Source organism: Bactrocera tryoni, chromosome 3 (assembly GCF_016617805.1).
Source record: "Bactrocera tryoni isolate S06 chromosome 3, CSIRO_BtryS06_freeze2, whole genome shotgun sequence".
NCBI lineage: Eukaryota > Metazoa > Arthropoda > Insecta > Diptera > Tephritidae > Bactrocera > Bactrocera tryoni.
Genome location: NC_052501.1, coordinates 60,213,899 through 60,233,729, shown reverse-complemented (window position 1 = coordinate 60,233,729; position 19,831 = coordinate 60,213,899). Strand labels below are relative to the sequence as shown.

General features: G+C 35.2%; 1 long non-coding RNA gene and 2 pseudogenes across 1 annotated transcript in view; 2 read left to right on the top strand and 1 right to left on the bottom strand.

Moving 5' to 3' along the window:
• The window catches only part of LOC120772070, a 57,507-nt gene extending 39,508 nt beyond the window's left edge, over positions 1 to 17,999 (top strand). The window contains exons 2-4 of the long non-coding RNA XR_005705034.1: positions 17,225 to 17,413; positions 17,483 to 17,795; positions 17,872 to 17,999. This is a non-coding gene — a long non-coding RNA (uncharacterized LOC120772070). The remainder of the gene's footprint in view (positions 1 to 17,224; positions 17,414 to 17,482; positions 17,796 to 17,871) is intronic.
• Positions 9,416 to 9,618, top strand: LOC120773174 (annotated as a pseudogene).
• Positions 10,837 to 11,039, bottom strand: LOC120773187 (annotated as a pseudogene).
• Positions 18,000 to 19,831: the final 1,832 nt, after the last annotated feature.

The window sequence follows — 19,831 nt, the reverse complement described above, 5'->3', positions numbered from 1 at the left end:
GTCAGCTGGTATGTATATAAAAAATAAAGTTGTTATTAGTTACACCATTTACGAGTATAACTGAAGAATGGCTAAACCGATTTGGCTGAAAATTAGTGGGAGGTAGCAGGAACAAGGGTAAGGACATAGGATGCCTTTTATATCTTTATGTCAAAATTTAATCCAACTCATAAATACAAAAATTATATATCAAATAATAAGCATTTTTTCAAAATTTGAATACTTCATTTCTTCAAAAAAAAAAAACAATAAAAAAAAAGTCACATCTACATATGTACATACATATATATAAAAAAGAAAGTTGTTGTTAGTTACACCATTTATAACTGATGAACGGCTAAACCGATTTGGCTGAAAATTGGTGGGGAGGTAGCAGGAACCAGGGTAAGGACATAGGATACCTTTTATATCTTTATGTCAAAATTTAATACAACTCATAAATACAAAAATTATATTTCAAATGACAAGCATTTTTTCAAAATGTGAATATTTCATTTCTTCAAAAAAAAAAAAACACAATAAAAAAAACCTCACATCTATAAATAAAAAAGAAAAATGTTGTTAGTTTCACCATTTATAACTGAAGAACGGCTAAACCGATTTGGCTGAAAATTGGTGGAGAGGTAGCTTAGAACCAGGATAAGGACATAGGATACCTTTTATCTCTATATGTCAAAATTTAATACAACTCATAAATAAAAGAATTATATTTCAAATAATAAGCATTTTTTTCAAAATTTGAATATTTCATTTCTTCATAAAAAAAAAAAACAATAAAACAAACCTCACATCTATATATATAAAAATGAAATGGTGTATAGTTGTAACGCTAAAACTCGAAAACGGTTGAACCAAATGAAATACTTCCTTTGGGGGATTCGTTTGTTATTACCACGCGCAGGCGCAGGGGGCGTGGCACCTCCCATACAAATTGAATTTTTGAAGTCGAATATCTTCAAAAGTGTTTAAGGTAGGAACATGAAATATGGTACAGTGCTACAGGATAACAACACCACTCTCACCTATAAAACCAGGGGCTATCGAAAAGGGGGCGTGGTACCTCCCATACGAACTAAATTTTTTAAGCAGAATATCTGGGAAAGGGTTCAAGGTAGGGACCTGAAAATTGGTATAGACCTATATGGTATCAAAAGCCTTCTTACACATAAAAGAAGGGGTAATCTGAAAAGGGGGCGTGGCACCTCCCATACAAACTGAATTTTTCAAGGTGAATATCTTCAAAAGTGTTTAAGGTAGGAACATGAAAATTGGTATAGAGCTATGGGAAACAACACCATTCTCACCCATAAAACTTGGCGTTATCGAAAAAGGGGGCGTGGTACCTCCCATACAATCTTTAATTATTTTGGTTGTTAATCCACCATATATTTATCTCATTTTCCACCTAGCACGACATTTTGGTTGTGTTAAGTGCTATTTTTGGTTTATGGAAATGGCAGTTTTATGAAACAAACACAAATTAAATTAAACGTCAATTTTGCTTTGGGGCAATAAAAATGCGCCTTGCTTTACTGATATATTGATATATTTTGTTTTAAAAAGTGAGTTATTTAGTGAAAGTGATTTAGCGTGTTGGCGAATACCGATTTATGTACATTGGAATTTATCATTCAGTTGATCTGCTTCCTTAATTTAATTCATTCATTTTTGGAGTTTTCAAAGGTAAGTTATTGGTCCGTAAAACCTTACATGAACTTTATGCAAATGAATGATCATTTCCAATTAGATATTTGTTATGCCAAGAATCAGTACGTATGGTAACACTTCTCGGAGTTCCCAGTCCGCAAGGAGAACACGAAATAGCAGAGCACGTCAAAGGGAAAGTGTTATTGAGAGGGTATCACCACGAAATAGACTGCTGGAGAATAGCACGCACCAGTTAGAAGATGTTAACCAAACATACAATCAGCAAGAACGATTGAGAAGAAGGGAAGTTCACAATCAGCAACAACGATCGAGAAGAAGGGAAGTTCGTGCTAGCCAAAGTGATGAAGCAAGATCACAACATTGAGCGGGCAGGTTTTCGATATGATCCAAACATTCAATATAGCGCATCTGTTCAAATCGGTCAGATGTCAGTAGTTTGTCAATATTGCAATGCAGTCAAATTTAAAAATGAACCGCCAGGGTTATGTTGCGCCAGGGGAAAGGTTAAGTTGCCAGAATTTCCTCCACCACCACAGCCATTGTTCCAGCTGCTTTACGGTGAATCTCCTCACTCGAGCCATTTCTTAAAGCATACTAAAATGTACAACGATTGTTTTCAAATGACGTCGTTTGGCGGTGAAAATGTAAATGAACAAAACTACAATCCAACGTTTAAGGTATTTTTGCCAAACAATATTCGACAGAAACTACAGAGCTTTCCTCCAATTATACAGGTTCATGGGCAAATTTTTCATCTCGCTGGATCGTTGTTGCCGCATCCAGATCAAGAACACAAATATCTCCAAATTTACTTTCTGGGAGATTCACATGATGAAGTAAATCGGCGTTGTGCTATCTTCAATACAACGAAAAGAGAAATAATCGAACAATTGCAGCAAATGTTACACGAACACAATGGCCTCATTAAACTGTTTACCATTTCGTTGGAACGTATGCCAACAGATGATCATAGTATAATCATACAAGCGGACAAAAGACCAACAGGGACACATGAAAGACAATATAATGCACCTACAGTTAGCGAAATATCAGTTGTTGTTGTTGCAGAAAATTTGCAGTCGCGTGATATTGTTATCAAACGTAGAAATCAAAATGTTCTGCCGTGGAGAAGAGGTATATCACTTAGGATATAAGATGATAAATCCGGTGAATGGTTAGTAAAAAAAAAATTTTTGTTTGCTACTTCATATAGGTAATTTAATCTTTTAAGTGTCGAGACAAATAAAAAAGTCAGTTCAATGAAGTTTTACGCATATCGAATCATGATTCGCCAAAACTATGACAAGTTGACATGTACGTTAAAGTTGAGACAGAACGACTTAATTACATGCGATACAATCAGTCGAAGTTGCGATCTGAAGAGTATATTCACTTAAGAGATGCAATGAATGGTGATGCGGATATTACAGATATTGGTCGACTCTATATTTTGCCATCGACATACATTGGCAGTCCTAGACACATGCATGAGTTCTCCCAGGATGCGATGACTTACGTGCGCAATTATGGACGGCCGGATTTGTTTGTTACATTTACTTGCAATCCAGAATGGCCAGACATTACGAATCTATTGCATCCCGGTCAGTCACCAAGCGATCGCCACGACGTTACAGCACGCGTGTTTAAACAAAAACTCAGATGTTTGATGGACTTTATTACGAAACAACGTGTATATGGTACTGTTCGATGCTGGATGTGCTCAGTGAAGTGGCAGAAGAGAGGTTTGCCCCACGCACACATTCTTCTTTGGATGGTGGAGAAAATTAAACCTAACCAAATTGATGACATCATTTCCGTCGAAATTGTTGATGTTGAAATAGATCCAGAGTTGCACGAAGTGGTGATGGCCAATATGGTTCATGGGCCATGCGGAGAACACACGATCCATCTTCGGTTTGTATGTCGGACAGTAAATGCAAAAAACGCTATCCCCGTGCTTTTATTTCGGAAACTCAAACTGGAAACGACGGATACCCTCTCTATCGGCGTCGTTCACCCGCTGACAATGGCAGAACATTCATCTCTCAATTGAAAGGAAAGAATTTCGTGGTTGATAACACATGGATCGTTCCATATTCGCCAATTTTGTCTAAAGCATTCAAAACACATATAAATGTTGAGTATTGCAGTTCAATAAAATCAATTAAGTATGTTTGCAAACATGTCACCAAAGGAAGCGATATGGCGGTTATTGGCGTTGAACGAGATGAAATTAGCAAATTTCAAATGGGCAGATATGTGAACTGCAATGAAGCAATCTGGAGAATATTTTCATTTGCAATTCATGAACGCCATCCTACTGTTGTGCATCAACGCAGAGAACATAGTACAGCGAACGGAAATACCACCAGCAACCACTTTAACAAGTTTCTTTGCAACTTGCGCCAGTGATCCGTTCGCGAGAACATTGCTTTACTCGGAGATGCCTCGGTATTATACATGGAATGCATCGTCGAAGAAATGGTTGCGCAGGAAGAACGGCCATCCGGTAGATGGTTATCCAGGTGTTTTTTCAACTGATGCATGGGGAAGAATTTACACAATCCATCCAAAGAACGATGATTGCTTTTACCTACGTTTGCTTTTGATTAATGTACGTGGTTCAACTTCATTTGAATCATTGAGGACTGTAGATGGTACCATTTGTGCAACATTTCGAGAAGCATGTCAACAATTGCAATTGCTTGAACACGACAGTCACTGGAATCAAACGCTAGCGGATGCAATAGCTTCTTCACCAGCCACTGCAGTTCGTACACTTTTCGCTATTATAACTTCGACATGTCAGCCTTCAAACTCGCGTTTATTATGGGATACGTACAAAGATGACATGGCAGAAAATATTTTGCATCGCCTGCGATTAGCGACGAGAAATGTCGACTTACAAATGAACGCTGACATCTACAATGAATCATTAGTCCTTATTGAAGATTTATGTTTACTTATGAGTGGAAAACTAATGATTGAAGTTCATATGCCGGTACCAAGTCGTCAAACAAGGGATTTAGTGAGTCGCGAATTGGAACGCGAGCGTGCTTACGATATAACTCACTTGCAACAACAAGTACAAACAAATGTTCCACTGTTGAATGAACAGCAAAGCAGTGCGTACAATCAGCTAATAAATGCTGTAGATAGTGGAAACGGTGGCATATTTTTCCTCGATGCGCCCGGCGGGACTGGCAAAACGTTCCTATTGTCTTTAATACTAGCAGAAGTACGTGGTCAAGGTGGTATTGCATTAGCTCTTGCATCTACCGGGATTGCTGCAACACTGTTAGAAGGTGGAAGAACGGCACATTCAGCATTAAAGCTTTCATTAAACTTGCAAATACACGAAAGTCCTGTTTGCAATATTTCAAAGCAATCAGCTATGGTACAAGTTTTAAAAAAATGTAAGTTAATCATATGGGATGAATGCACAGTGGCCCACAAACGATCATTAGAAGCACTCGACCGAACACTGAGAGATTTGCGCAACAATAATCGTTGCTTTGGAGGAGTGATGATATTGCTGTCGGGCGACTTTAGACAACCATTCCCGTGATTCCAAAATCAACAGCGGCGGATGAGCTAAACGCATGTCTAAAGTCATCGCATTTGTGGAGGTTTGTTAAAACCATTTCATTGACCATGAATATGCGAGTTTTGCTGCAAATCAATAGAACTGCGGAGGTTTTTTCAAAAGAGCTTCTGCGAATCGGAAATGGACAAGTTCCGATAGATCCTTGCGGTGGATTAATATCGATTCCAACTACGATTTGCCAATTCACATCCAATAAATATGAACTAATCAGTAGTGTATATCCAAATATTGCTCAAAATTATGGTAACTACGATTGGTTAAGCACGCGCGCAATTTTAGCAGCAAAAAATATGGATGTCAACGACTTGAATTGGACGATTCAAAATCAAATTCCGGGAGATCTGCGGTCATATAAATCAATCGATCGCGTTGAAAATGAAGACGAGGTAGTAAATTACCCAGTGGAGTTCTTAAACTCTTTGATGCCGCCTGGAATGCCGCCTCATAATTATTTATATATTAGTTATTATGCTACGGAATCTTCATGCTCCCAAACTGTGCAATAGTACTCGACTGATTGTGACCAAGCTAATGGACATTTTAATAGTGGCAAGCATTTTGAAAGGCCCGTTCAAGAGAGAGGAATGCTTACTTCCCCGAATTCCATTAACTTCAACAGATTTGCCATTCCAATTCAGACGTTTGCAGTTCCCAGTGAAACTTGCATTTGCGATGACAATAAACAAGTCACAGTCGCTGGAAGTATGCGGCATATATTTAGAAATGTCTTGCTTTTCACATGGCCAGCTCTATGTGGCGTGTTCCCGTGTTGGAAAACCTTCCTCACTGTTTATTTACGCCGCGGAACAGAAAACCAAAAATATCGTGTACCGTGCAGCCCTAAACTAAATAAGTACTAAAATTATATATTTTCGAGACTCGATTAAAGCTAATAAAATTGAATGAGAATAGTACAAACTTAATTTTATTAAATTGTCAACAAATCGTGGACGCGATGTGTCATCATTATTGAAAAGAGTAGCATTTTTCAAGCAATTAAATTCAAAAAGCATTAATGTACCCTCGAAAAAAATGTTTATCAGGCAGGTTCTGGCAATTCACTTCCGAGTAAAATTTGTAAAAATTTTGTCAAATTAGGTACAGAAGGTATTTTCCACAAAATTTCACTCGGAAGTAAATTGCAGAACCTGCCTGTATATCATGTTTTTTAATTTAAATTTTTTATCAAAAACAGTTCAAAAAACTCAGAAATAATTTTTTCTTCACTATTTTTCAATATTGGGAATTTGTCAAGGACAAAAAAGGCGGTATTTAAAGTATACACAATGAAATTAGGAAAAATCGTTCATATTCTATTAAAACCAATACCGGTGTAATTTTTGAAATGAAAAAAAAAATATATTTTGGGCAGAACGAAGTTTGCCGGGTCAGCTAGTCTATAAATAAAAAAGAAAGTTGTTGTTAGTTACACCATTGATAACTGAAGAACGGCTAAGCCGATTTGGCTGAAAATTCGTGGGGAGGTAGCTTAGAACCAAGGTAAGGACATAGGATACATTTTATCTCTTTATGTCAAAATTTAATACAACTCATAAATACAAAAATTATATTTCAAATAATAAGCATTTTTCAAAATTTGAATATTTCATTTCTTCAAAAAAAAAAAACACTAAAAAACCTCACATATTTATATTTAAAAGAAAGTTGTTGTTAGTTACATCATTTATAACTGAAGAACGGCTAAACCGATTTGGCTGAAAATTGGTGGGCAGGTAGCTTAGAACCAGGGTAAGGACATAGGATACCTTTTATATCTTTATGTCAAAATTTAATACAACTCATAAATACAAAAATTATATTTCAAATAATAAGCATTTTTTCAAAATTTCAATATTTCATTTCTTCATAAAAAAAACAATAAAACAAACCTCACATCTATAAATAAAAAAAAGTTGTTGTTAGTTACACATTTATAACTGAAGAACGGCTAAACCGATTTGGCTGAAAATTGGTGGGGAAGTGGCTTAGAACCAGGGTGAGGACATAGGATACCCTTTATCTCTTTATGTCAAAATTTAATACAACTCATAATTACAAAAATTATATTTCAAATCATAAGCATTTGTTCAAAATTCATATTTGCAGGAATTATTTGAATATATGTATGCCTACAATTTTATACTGATTCTTCTTCAAAAATAATACAATTTCTAAGTATGTATTTGTAATAGTAGAAAGGAACTGCAACTAAATACACAGTGCAATGGATTATAACTGGCTCAGTAATCAGTCCTTGAGTATGTATTATACAACATGCATTCGAAAAGACTGATGTCATAACCTTTCCATCCGACTTTTACGTCTTTCCACGCCTAAGAACCGGTTCATCATATGCAGTTCACTAGAATGACAGTCGACACACACCGACACAAGAATTCGGTTTTATTACGATTAAAGAGCGCTCAAATACTTCTCAGAATCAGTTATTCGTTGTTTTCATTGGATTATGAACTTGCGTGGCACCCACTTTGCACATTACTTTCGAATCTTTAGAGCATCTTTGTCCTCGGTGCTCAATTCGCCTGTTTCCAGCTTAGCAAATATCTTTTCAACGGTGGATTTCCCTGAGCCCAAATTCAACAGTATTTTCCATCCAAAAGCAATGCTTTATTAACAACCGAAATGCTTTATGATCCATTTTTTTATAAACTAACACAAGTTGCTTCACAAAAATGCTGTATCGCATTAACTAATAGTTATTATCCAACTAATAGAAATCATATAGATGGTAATAGTAGTATTATCTATGTATCAGCCACAGTGAAGCGTGGACGGGTCCTCTAGTATTATTATATATGTATATTAATATGTTATATTACACTATCACCTAGAACTTATTATGAAATTGGCGGCCTTCGGCCGCGCTCTAAAAAAAATAACCCCGGCCGAGCGAATACCCGGGGTGACTGAAGTACTTTCGCGTAGTACTCCTATATGCGTTAAAAATAAAAAAAGATGCGTGGAGTCCCTACGCGCGGATGAAGTTATACTTCTTAGTGATATTCCAAGAAATGCATATCATTTTGTATGAAAGAAAACTAAAAAACTTAAATTCACATTTTATAAATTTACTATGCACATAAAATGAAGAATAAAGCAAAGTCTAAATGAAGGAACTTTGAGAAGAAAAGTAGTTCTGTCTCTTCGTTGCGGAAGAGAATATGCAGCGTAATCATCTTTCTTTGCCAACAAGTCGTCTTTTCGCGACGATGGCAAAAGCCAAAAATCTTAAATTGCACAACTTTCTGGTGCTTCTCGCAAAAATCTGCGCCGATATGTATTCACGATCATACGTATACGTACATACATATTTACGCATATTTGCAGGCGAAACTGCTACAGCGGCAAGGGGTGAAAATCGGCGGCCATTATACTTCTGCCATAGAAATTCTATTGCTACGAATATGGAAATGACAACGAAATAATGCAAATATGCATATTTCTAAAGGTCATTAATTTCTTTGAAGAAATGAAAGGAATGAATGATCCTGAGAAGTATAGTCTTAACTTTTTAACGGCCAACGCAGAGTATTTCAATCAAAAGGAATTTATTGAAGTTATACTTCTTATACGAGTTCGGAAAAGGTTGCGATAGATTCAGGTTGCGCAACCTTGCTCAATATGAATCTACGCAACCTTGTCTGCCAAGATGTTCAAGCAGCAAGCGAAGCGGTGACAATAGGCGATCGTTTGTTCGTTTCTTTCGGCGCAGCTCGGCTTTTCTACTAACAACACAATGTTGCCATGCTTATGCTGTTGTTGTTTTTGTAGAAAAATGTTTAAATTTTTGGTTGGTGACATATTCAATTAAAAATAAATTCTGTTGGGATTCGAACCTACGTGTTCGTCGTAACTTTTCAAGCGCTTACCACCAACACCACCGTTGACAGTTATATTGCGTTGTCCTAATTATGATTTGGTTATGCATGAAAGAAATATACAAAGGATCGCCGATTGTTACCTCTTTCCTTGCTGCTGCTGCGCATATGTATGTTTGTATGTTTGTGCATTATTGAAGTTATGCTGCTTTTTCTTTCGTTTGTCTTTCATTTCTGCGAGTTCTCAACTATTTTATGTGACCTTTTGGTTGAAATACTCTGCGTTGGCCGTTGAAAAATTAAGGCTATACTTCACAGGATCATTTCTGTAGTTATTCTTCATTTCAATTTTTTGGAAATCGACCCGCGATGACGAGGTATATCGTTTTATCTGACAGCGTGAGGTTTATGAACTTCATTTCTAATATTGTGTTGTAGCATATTAGAAATGATGTTTCTTCGAAAATCGCTCGCTTACAACGGATAAAAGGACGTCTGAGTGGTGATTTTAATGAATAAATTCCAAGGTTTTACGCGAAAATAATGCGGTCAATAAGTACAGTACGCTCATGTATGCTTGCGCATTATTTTCCTTTCGTTTGTCTTTCATTTTTGCGAATTCTCAACTATTTTATGTGACTTTTTTTCTTTCGTCTCTCTTTTTTTTGTGCGAATTCTTTGAATTTCTGAACGCGCACATGCGTATACATACATTCATATGAGCATGTGCAGATACACAAGATAGGATAGAAAGATAAATATTTTTCGTACTAATAGAAATTAAATTTATCACAGCATTATTATGTACATATATGTATGTAGATTAGGTATATTGCTGTGACAAATTTAATTTCTATTAGTAAGAAAAATATTTATTAGTATAGTATTACGATGTTAAAATGCAAAAATTAAAGACTAAGTCCGACGAGATTCGAACCTGCGTTCAGATTGTGACTTTTTATGTGCTTACCACCAACACTACTATTGATATTGTTGTCTTAAGTATGGTTTCGTTATGCATGTAAGAAATATACGATGGTTCAAATAATTTTGTTTAAGTATAGAAATATGCTTTTGTAGAACATTTGCTTTCGTAAACATACAGACAAATGTGCAAACGACATAATATATGTATGATTGTTTCGCATTTTGCTTCTACACCGGTCAAATTTCTATACAAAAATCGACTGAAATGCATGAGAAAATAAAATGGACAACTAGGGCAAATAATTAAAAAAAAATTTATTGATAATTAAATATAAATGAAAATACATGTAAAATTACTTAAATTTATTTAAATTAATTAAAAAACTTATTTAAATTTATTAAGAAACTTATTTAAATTTATTGAAAAACTGCAAAGAAAAATAAAAAGAAATTCAGTTTACTTTGGCACAATTTTGTGCGCAATACAAATGCAACGCCAATAATGAATACAAGAAATTGACTAAACACCATGATATAAGATATACAAATTATAATATGACAACCCAATTCGAAGAGTACAAAAGAGAGATGGTTACGCTGCATATTCCCTTCCACAACGAAGAGACAGAACTACTTTCCGAGTCAAAATTCCTTCATTTAGACTTTGCTTTATAAAATGTGCATAATGAATTTAAATGTTCTAGTTTTCTTTCATACAAAATGATATGCATTTCTGAATATCACTATAACTTCTTCCGCGCATAGGGACTCCCCGAATCTTTTTTCATTAAAATCGCCACTCAGAAGTCCTTTTATCCGTTGTAAGCGAACGATTTTCGAAGAAACATCATTTCTAATATGCCACAAGACAAAATTAGAAATGAACTTCTTAAACCTCACACTGTCAGATAAAACGATATACCTCGTCATCGCGGGTGGATTTCCAAAAAATGTAAATGAAGACTAACTACAGAATTGATCCTGTAAAGTATAGCCTTAATTTCTCAACGGCCAACGCAGAGTATTTCAACCAAAAGGTCACATAAAATAGTTGAGAATTCGCAGAAATGAAAGACAAACGAAAGAAAAAGCAGCATAACTTCAATAATGCACAAGCATACAAACATACATATGCGCAGCAGCAGCAAAGAAAGAAATAACAATCGGCGATCCATTGTATATTTCTTTCATGCATAACCAAACCATAATTAGGACAACGCAATACAAGTGTCAATGGTGGTGTTGGTGGTAAGCGCTTGAAAAGTTACGACGAGCACGTAGGTTGGAATCCCAACAGAATTTATTTTTAATTGAATATGTCACCTACCAAAAATTGAAACATTGCTCTACAAAAACAACAACAGCATAAGCATGGAAACATTGTGTTCTTGGTAGAAAAGCCGAGCTGTGCCGAAAGAAACGAACAAACGATCGCCGATTGTCACCGCTTCGCTTGCTGCTTGAACATCTTCGCAGACAAGGTTGCGTAGATTCATATTGAGCAAGGTTGCGCTGAATCTATCACAACCTTTTCCGAACTCGTATAAGAAGTATAACTTCAAAAATATATTGAGTTTTCGTTATAAAGTGGTTAAAGTGGTTATATTTTTTGGTTATCAATCACTCATATTGAAACAAAATTTCAGTTTTCGTTATAAAATGGATAAATTTTAGTTATTATATCTGTCAGCGATTTCCATTTATTTTTGATGATACATTGTTTTGTATTTTAGGTGACGATACATATATTTTTATAAATAAAATTTGAGTTTTGGTTATAAAGTAGTTATATTTTTTGGTTATCATGCACTCGTATTGAAACAAAATTTGAGTTTTCGTTATAAAATGGATAAATTTTGGTTATTATATCTGTCAGCGATTTCCATTTATTTTTGATACATTGTTTTGTATTTTAGGTGACGATATATACATATCTATATATATAAAAGAAAGTGACGTTAGTTACTACGCTTATAACTGGAGAACGCCTGGACCGATTTCGGTGATTACCACCAATTCGGACAGGTCTCCGCCCAAACAAGGAGAATACTTAAGAAAATTCTGGAAAATTTTCCGAAAAAAAAAATTATGAAGAAAATAAATTTTCAAATACGATTTTAAAAAGGAAGTATAAACGAACATGATTTTAAATGCTGGCGCATAACTCAAAAACGCCTGGACCAATTTTTCCAATTTTTTTTTTTAAATGTTCGTTGAGGCTCAAGGATGGTTTTTATAGCGAAAAAAAATTCGATTAATTGCCGGAAAACCCCTAAAAAAGCCCTCTTCTTTTTCCCATACAAACGAATGAATGCTGTTAGTTACGCTAATGCTCGAGAACAGCTGAACCAATCTAGATGCAATTTTCAGAGGTTGTTCGCTGTGGATCGAGGAAAGTTTAGAAATAAAAAAACCGTATGCTTTTCGTGAGGAAAAGTCGGAAAGTTGGACAATTCCAAAAAAATAACTTTTTTTCGTACAAAAATTTTTTTTTTCAACTTTTTTCCTTTTGTTTTTCAATTGTCAAATTTGTCGTTTGCTTTCTTTATTCCGGTTATTCAAAAAAAAAATTATTGAAATTTATTCCGTGAAATCGTTATGTGTGTTTCACACAAAGTGCTCAATTACAGATTGAAATTTGTTACGATGCCACGAAGAGGTCGCATTCGTTTTGGCATCAACATAAGTATTCCCAGGATGCGATGACATACGAATGAAATTATGGATCGCGGGCAATCAGCAAGCGATCGTCACGATGTCAGAGGACAACTTTTCAAACAACAGTTGCGATGTTTTTTAAACTTTATCTTAAAGCAACGTAGTCTATTTCAACACAGAGAATACAGTACTGATAGAGAAAACACCCCGTTTGCGAGAACTTGATCTATTTGGAAACATCTTGATATTATACATACAATTACTATTACAATTTCTGGAACATGACAATCACTGGAATGAAGTTCGCACACTTTTCGCGATGATCAGCCATCAAATTAGCGTCAATTATGAAATACGAACAAAAATGACATTGCCGAAGACATTTTACATCGTATTCGCTAAGAATTGGAAATGGGTAAATTCCGGTTGATACTTCCGGTGGTTTGATATCAATTCCATCTTCCCTTTACCAATTCACCAAAGATGAACTCACCACGAATATTCAGACATTGGACAAATTATCGTAACTACAATTCCACGCGCAATGTTAGCTGCCAAAAATATCGATGTTGTTGACTTAAACTGGAAGATTCAAATTCAAATTCCGGGAGACTTGCGCTCATACAAATTGATCGATCGTGGAATTTCTAAATTCTTTGAATAGGCTTGGTATGCCACCGCATCATTTGCGTCTCAAAGTTGGATTTGTCGTTATTGTTGCACAATCTTCAGGCGCCGAAACTGTGTAATGGAACCTGACTGATTGTGACGCAGCTATCGAATACAAAGGGGCAGAATGCTTGATTCTACGAATTCCTCTGAGTTCTAACGATTTGCCATTTCAGTTCAAACGTATTCAGTTTCCAGTGAAAATTGCATTTGAGACACAAGGATAGTCGCATAGTGTATGGTATACATTTGGAAATGCTATGTTTTTCACTCGGCCAGATATACGTGGCCTGCTCACGAGTTGGAAAACCATCTTTTCTATAGTACACCGGAACAGAAACCAAAAAATGTTGTTTATCAAGTTGAGATACATTGAAAAAAGTGAAATGATAAATTCAACTTTTTCATTTCTAAACACATAATTTCACGCAGGACAACGACTGCGGGGTCAGCTAGTATTGTTATATTTAAAATATGAGTTTTGGTTATAAAGTAGTTATATTTTTTGGTTATTATGCACTCATATTGAAACAAAATTTGAGCTTTCGTACTGTACTTGTATACTTTACACTTTATTACGTAACTAGGTGTGCCGTCGACTTCGTCCGCGTGAAATACTGATTTTGGGCTTCGCCTTTATCTTCGTCCGCGTCAATTTCTGTTATCAAAGAACTTCTGCGTAAATTATATTTTTTGTTTTATTTTCTGGTGGCAGAAGAACATATTGAGTTTTTCCGCAACCTGATCTTGACAACGCGACATATAATTGGCCATGTAAAAGCAGTCTTGGCGTAAATCGATCCCCACGTGTTTAAATGTTTGCCCCTGCGGTGGTTTCAGATTTCTAAGTAAAATTATTGGGGCGCCTATTTTTAGCTTAAGGGAATGTGGAGGAAGGCCACTTGGGTTCAAAGAATTTAGAAACTCCTGTGGGTAATGGACCACATCTTCTTGATCCATTACATTATCAATAGATGTGTATGTGACTATATCTCCTTCAAGTTTATTTAAAATTATGTCATTAATTTCGTCCACGCTATTGTTTCTCGCCGCCAATATTGCCCTTTGACACATCCATTGGTGATCTTTATTTTCTATTTCGCTGATGTCAGGGTAAACTTTTGATATTAAATCCTCAATGTTACCTACTCTTACTCCTAAATCGCGGTCAATTTAAAATTTATTTTGAAAATGAGGTATTTTCCCGTCTCCTACTAAAACTAATTTTGAAGGGAAAGTTATACTACTTCCTCCCAAATGGGCTCTCATATTTGTCGATAATTTTAAAATCAAAGTTCGGGAATTCTGTGAGGCCCAACGTTGAGATCGTTCAGCGCTTGATTCCCGTTGTCGGTTGGCCAAAGTTCGGAAATTTTGTGAGGCTAGACGCTGCGAACGTTCAACGCTCGATTCCCTAGCACGGTTTCTTCATGATTGCTCGTTGAGTACCCAACCTATGCATATTCTCATCCTTTCATTGCTGCGCAAAACTCGCAGCCGCTTTGCAGTAGCAGTCTGCCGAGAAAGCTGAGTTCTTTTTTTAAGCATTATAGTGACAAAGAAAGAACGTAGAAAATGAATAAAAAGAATGTAGAAAAAAGAAATGTAAGATTAATAATCAGGAACCTAATTATTTTTACCTGCACTTGGTATTTACGTAAACTGAATATTATGTCAAAAGAATTACCGAACAACACATTTATTTGGATAAAGATTAATATTATTATGTTAAGACAACTCTAACAAATAATTTCGACTAAATTAGTTATCACAAAAACGGTACTCACAGACTTTTTTTAGATCATTAAAAGAGAAATAATTCTTTCATACATAACTTTTGTGCATCTTGAACCGCTTTCGCAGCGCAAGAAACGGAAGCCCTCAAAGATAAAAAAAATCCCCCTTTTTTTACACATTTACCACTGTTTCTTCGCTCCTATTGGTCGCAGCGTGATGCTATATAGCCTATAGCCTTTCTCGATAAATGGATTATCCAACACAAAAAGAATTATTCAATTCGAACCAGTAGTTTTGGAGATTAGTGCGTTCAAACAAACAAACAAACAAACAAACTCTTCAGCTTTATAATATTAGTATAGATATTATTATATAATATTACTTATACATGTGTATATATAATATTATTATATAATATTACTAATACATGTATAAAATATTACTTAATTGCTTAATAAATTTAAAAAAGAAAATATCCATATGCATGAATAGAGGAATTTCAGCGAATTGCCTTATTATCACACGGCAGCTCTCCATTTCGTCTTAATTTTTGGTAAAGAAATGAGTTTCAAACGAGTGTAAAATGTAATTTTTAAAATAAAGATTTTTTAGGTAAAAAACCTGCCAAAAGTGTAAAATGTGGATGTATTTAAAAGTTTATAGTGTAATTTAATTTATTTGAAGTGTAACATGTGAATAAAGTGTGTTTAATGTGGTGAAATAGCTTCTTGAAATGTTCGAATTTTGCGAATTTTTGAACTTTAAGGTCGAATAACTCGTAATACTATGTTCGGACCGACATTGAAAACATTTTGAAAACACATTTGTATGTTTTGGAATCTAAGCCGTTCGGACCGACAATGTGTGTTTTCGATGAGTTTTCATTGACAACTATCAATAGCGGCATTCTCTTGCTCTTGCAAGATTGCACGATGACACAAAATGCAAATGCAGAATCTAGTAATATATGACGGCACGAAAATAAACATGGGTTTTGGTCTGACATATTTATAGCCACAGCAAATAATTTTCGGCGTGTGTTTATTGTTGTGCCGTTGCATCAAGAGGAGAATTCTGCAATTTCTGCACCGTGCAAGGTTTTGAAAGAGCAAAAGAATCCCCCTAATATGAGAATATCAAGCGACAGCTGTTTTTGAATATGTAATGTAAACAAATATCAAGTGACAATTTAGGGCCGGCAAAATGTGTCTTCCAAAAACATCGATTAAACTAGAGCAGGCACCGATTATAATGAGTGGAATTTAAGTTTTCAAGTAGTTTTCAGCGAAAACTGTGTTTTCGTTTGACAGATTTTACATAGACGAAAACACAAGTTTTCGTGCGAAAACCAGTTTTTCGTTGTCGGTCCGAACATAGTATGAACTAAGCGGAGGACTTCCTCTTTCCAACGGTACCTTCAAACCGCGGCGCCAAAGAAATCGGAATTGTGCCGTTTTTGATATGCTTCAGTTTTTAGTGTTTCCTCAGAGTTGCTAAGTGCGAGCTTTGTTTGTGTGCTCACTTTATTTCGAGGACTGCAGTGACTTGCTGTTTTTGTTGTTGTTCCAATTTTTGATGACAAAGTATGCTTACTTTGTGTCTAGAAGTACAGTGTATTTCATCAAGTCCGTGGATTTTGTTTTCACTGGTTGTTGGAAAGCAAGTTATTTTGCGATCCCGGTTGAGCACCCAGTTAAATATCGTTTTCGAGATATGAGTAAAAAAGAAATATTTTTATTTTGTTACACCGTGTGTACGTGTTCTTTATTAATATTCTTTTTAGACTGACTTATTACATGGTTCTTATTTCTATTTATACTAACTAGCATGATAGTTTGTTTAGATATACACCCCTATTCTGTGCACTTGACAAATTAATAAAATATTGAAATTTAATTAAAATATTTGTCAAGTAAGAAATATTTTGGTATTTTGTAGCAATATTGATAAAAGTAAAAGCTTCAGTTCGCAAAGCTTTTCCCCACACGTGTGGTGAACAAAATAATGTAAATAGAAACAGCTGATTTCTATTCAAATTATATTTATTCGTTAAAATGTAAGCTTTCACTCATATGAATTAATTATTAACAAAATTTATAATTTAACTTTTCTTTGATAGTAAACCAAAACACGATCGAGCTACTCACGAACAGTTGGAGGCTTATATTTCATTTTGCCAAGAACACCCAGAAATAGGTACAGGGAAAAATTACCCCAAAAAGGCCTCAACAGATGAAGGAGTTATCGCAACAGCTGGCAGATGAACTAAATTCTTGTAGAGAACCAATACGCTGCACAATGGGAAGAGGTAACATTTTAGTTTATGTTGATACATACAATTATATTCGTTTATTTATTATATCGTGTTAATTTGTAGACGTTAAGCGTTTGGAAAAGCGAACTGCCCACTCGCGCAAGGCGTCTAAAAATTAGTCAAAGGCTCACACTTGGAGGTCCAAGCTCCAAGCCGATGACCGTATTTGAAGAAAAGGCTTTATCTACATTTGGTTCGGCTGCTGTGGATGTTATAAAAGATGTCCAATTGAGATTTTGATCGTTGAATGCGCAAAATCAACACTTTCATCACCCACGGATAGTGCTCTGCAATTATGCAGTCCCGCAGAAACAACTCCAAATCCCGAACAAACAGTCCATCGACACCATACCCATTAATTAGCTTGGAAAACTAGGTGAGATTTCATTATGATATAATTACAAAATATATAAATTTTTTTTGCAATTTGTTATTACATTTTTTCTTTTAAGGGTGCTTCAACTTCAACATCAGCACTTTGATAGCTGATATATCCAAAAGGAATGCTGCTAAAGAGGAGAGGCGACGGGACCATCTTGAAATCATGCATGCCATTCTAGGCGTAACTAATTCCATAACGGAATTATTAAATATTATAATAATAATCTAAAATAATTTCTAAAGTTTGATTAAAATAATAATAACTTATGTCTAATACTTTTAAATTAATATTTATTAAATTTAAGAAGTTTGGTTTTTTTTTTGTTTTAGAATAAAAAAAATGGAATACAAATTTTAATTTGTTTTCTTTTAACAAAAAGGCTAAAAAATAAAGAAATAATGCAAGTAAGTAGTGTATTTCGAAAGTCGAATTGTGAGAATATTTATATACATATTAGAGGACCCGTCCCCGCTTCACTACGGCTGATACATACGTAGATATTACTACTACTACCATCTATATGATTTCTATTAGTTGAATTATAACTACTCGTATTAGTTAATGAGATATAGCATTTTTGGGAAGCAACTTGTGTTAGTTTACAAAAAAAAAATGGATCATAAAGCATTTCGTGTGTTAATAAAGCATTGCTTTTTTGCCGAAAATACTGTTGAATTTGGGCTCAGGGAAATCCACCGTTGAAAAGATATTTGCTGAGCTGAAAACAGGCGAAATGAGCAAAGTAGGTATCTCGCAAGTTCATAATCCAACAAAAACAACGAATAACTGATTCTGAGAAGTGTTTAAGTGCTCTCTAATCGGAATAAAGCCGAAATTTTGCGCCAGTGATAGAAATATAGCTCCATCATTTCCCACTGGAGTCCAATTGACAGTCATTTTAGTGGACTGCACATGATGAACCGGTTCTCAGGCGTGGAAAAACAAAAAAGGCGGCTGGAAAGGTTATGACATCAGTCTTTTGGGATGCGCGTGGTATAATACATACTCAACGACTGAATACTGAGCCAGTTATAATCTATTTCACTGCGTATTTTGTTGCCGTCTTTTCTTCTATTCCAAATATTTAGCAATTGTATTATTTTTGTGAAAACTCTTAAATGATTAATACAAACATGAATTTTTAACAAATGCATATGATTTGAAATATAATTTTTGTACTTATGACGTGTATTAAACTTTGACATAAAGAGAAAAAAGGTATCCTATGTCCTTACCCTGGTTCTAAGCTATCTCCCCACCAATTTTCAGCCAAATCGGTTCAGCCGTTATTCGGTTATAAATGGTGTAACTAACACAACTTTCTTTTATATACATATACTAGCTAACCCAACCCCGTAGCCGTTGTCCTGCGTGAAATTATGTGTTTTGAAATGAAAAGAAAGTTAAATTTATCATTTATTTTTTGCTTTTTTTTTCAATGTAACGCAGCTTGATAAACAACATTTTTTGGTTTCTGTTCCGGTGTACAGAAAAGATGGTTTTCCAACTCGTGAGCACGCCACAGCCGTGTGAAAAACATAACATTTCCAAATTTATACCTCACACTATGCGACTATCTTTAGATGATTGTCATCTCACATGCAGTTTTCACTGGAAACGAAATACGTTTGAACTGAAATGGGAAATCGTTAGAACTCAAAGGAATTCGTAGAATCAAGCATTCTGCCCCTTGTATTCGATAGGTGCGTCACAATCAGTCGGGTTCCATTACACAGTTTCGTGGCATGATGATTGCGAAACATAATAACGACCGATCCTACTTTGAGACGCAAATGATGCGGTGGCATACCAAGCCTGTCCAAAGAATTTAGAAATACCATTGGATAATTCACGGCGCCATCTTCATTGTCAAGACGATCGATCGATTTGTATGAGCGCAAGTCTCCCGGAAATTGATTTTGAATCTTCCAGTTTAAGCCAACAACATCGGTATTTTTGGCAGCTAACATTGCGCGTGCACTTAAGGAATCGTAGTTACGATAATTTGGTCAATGTCCGAACATTTGTGA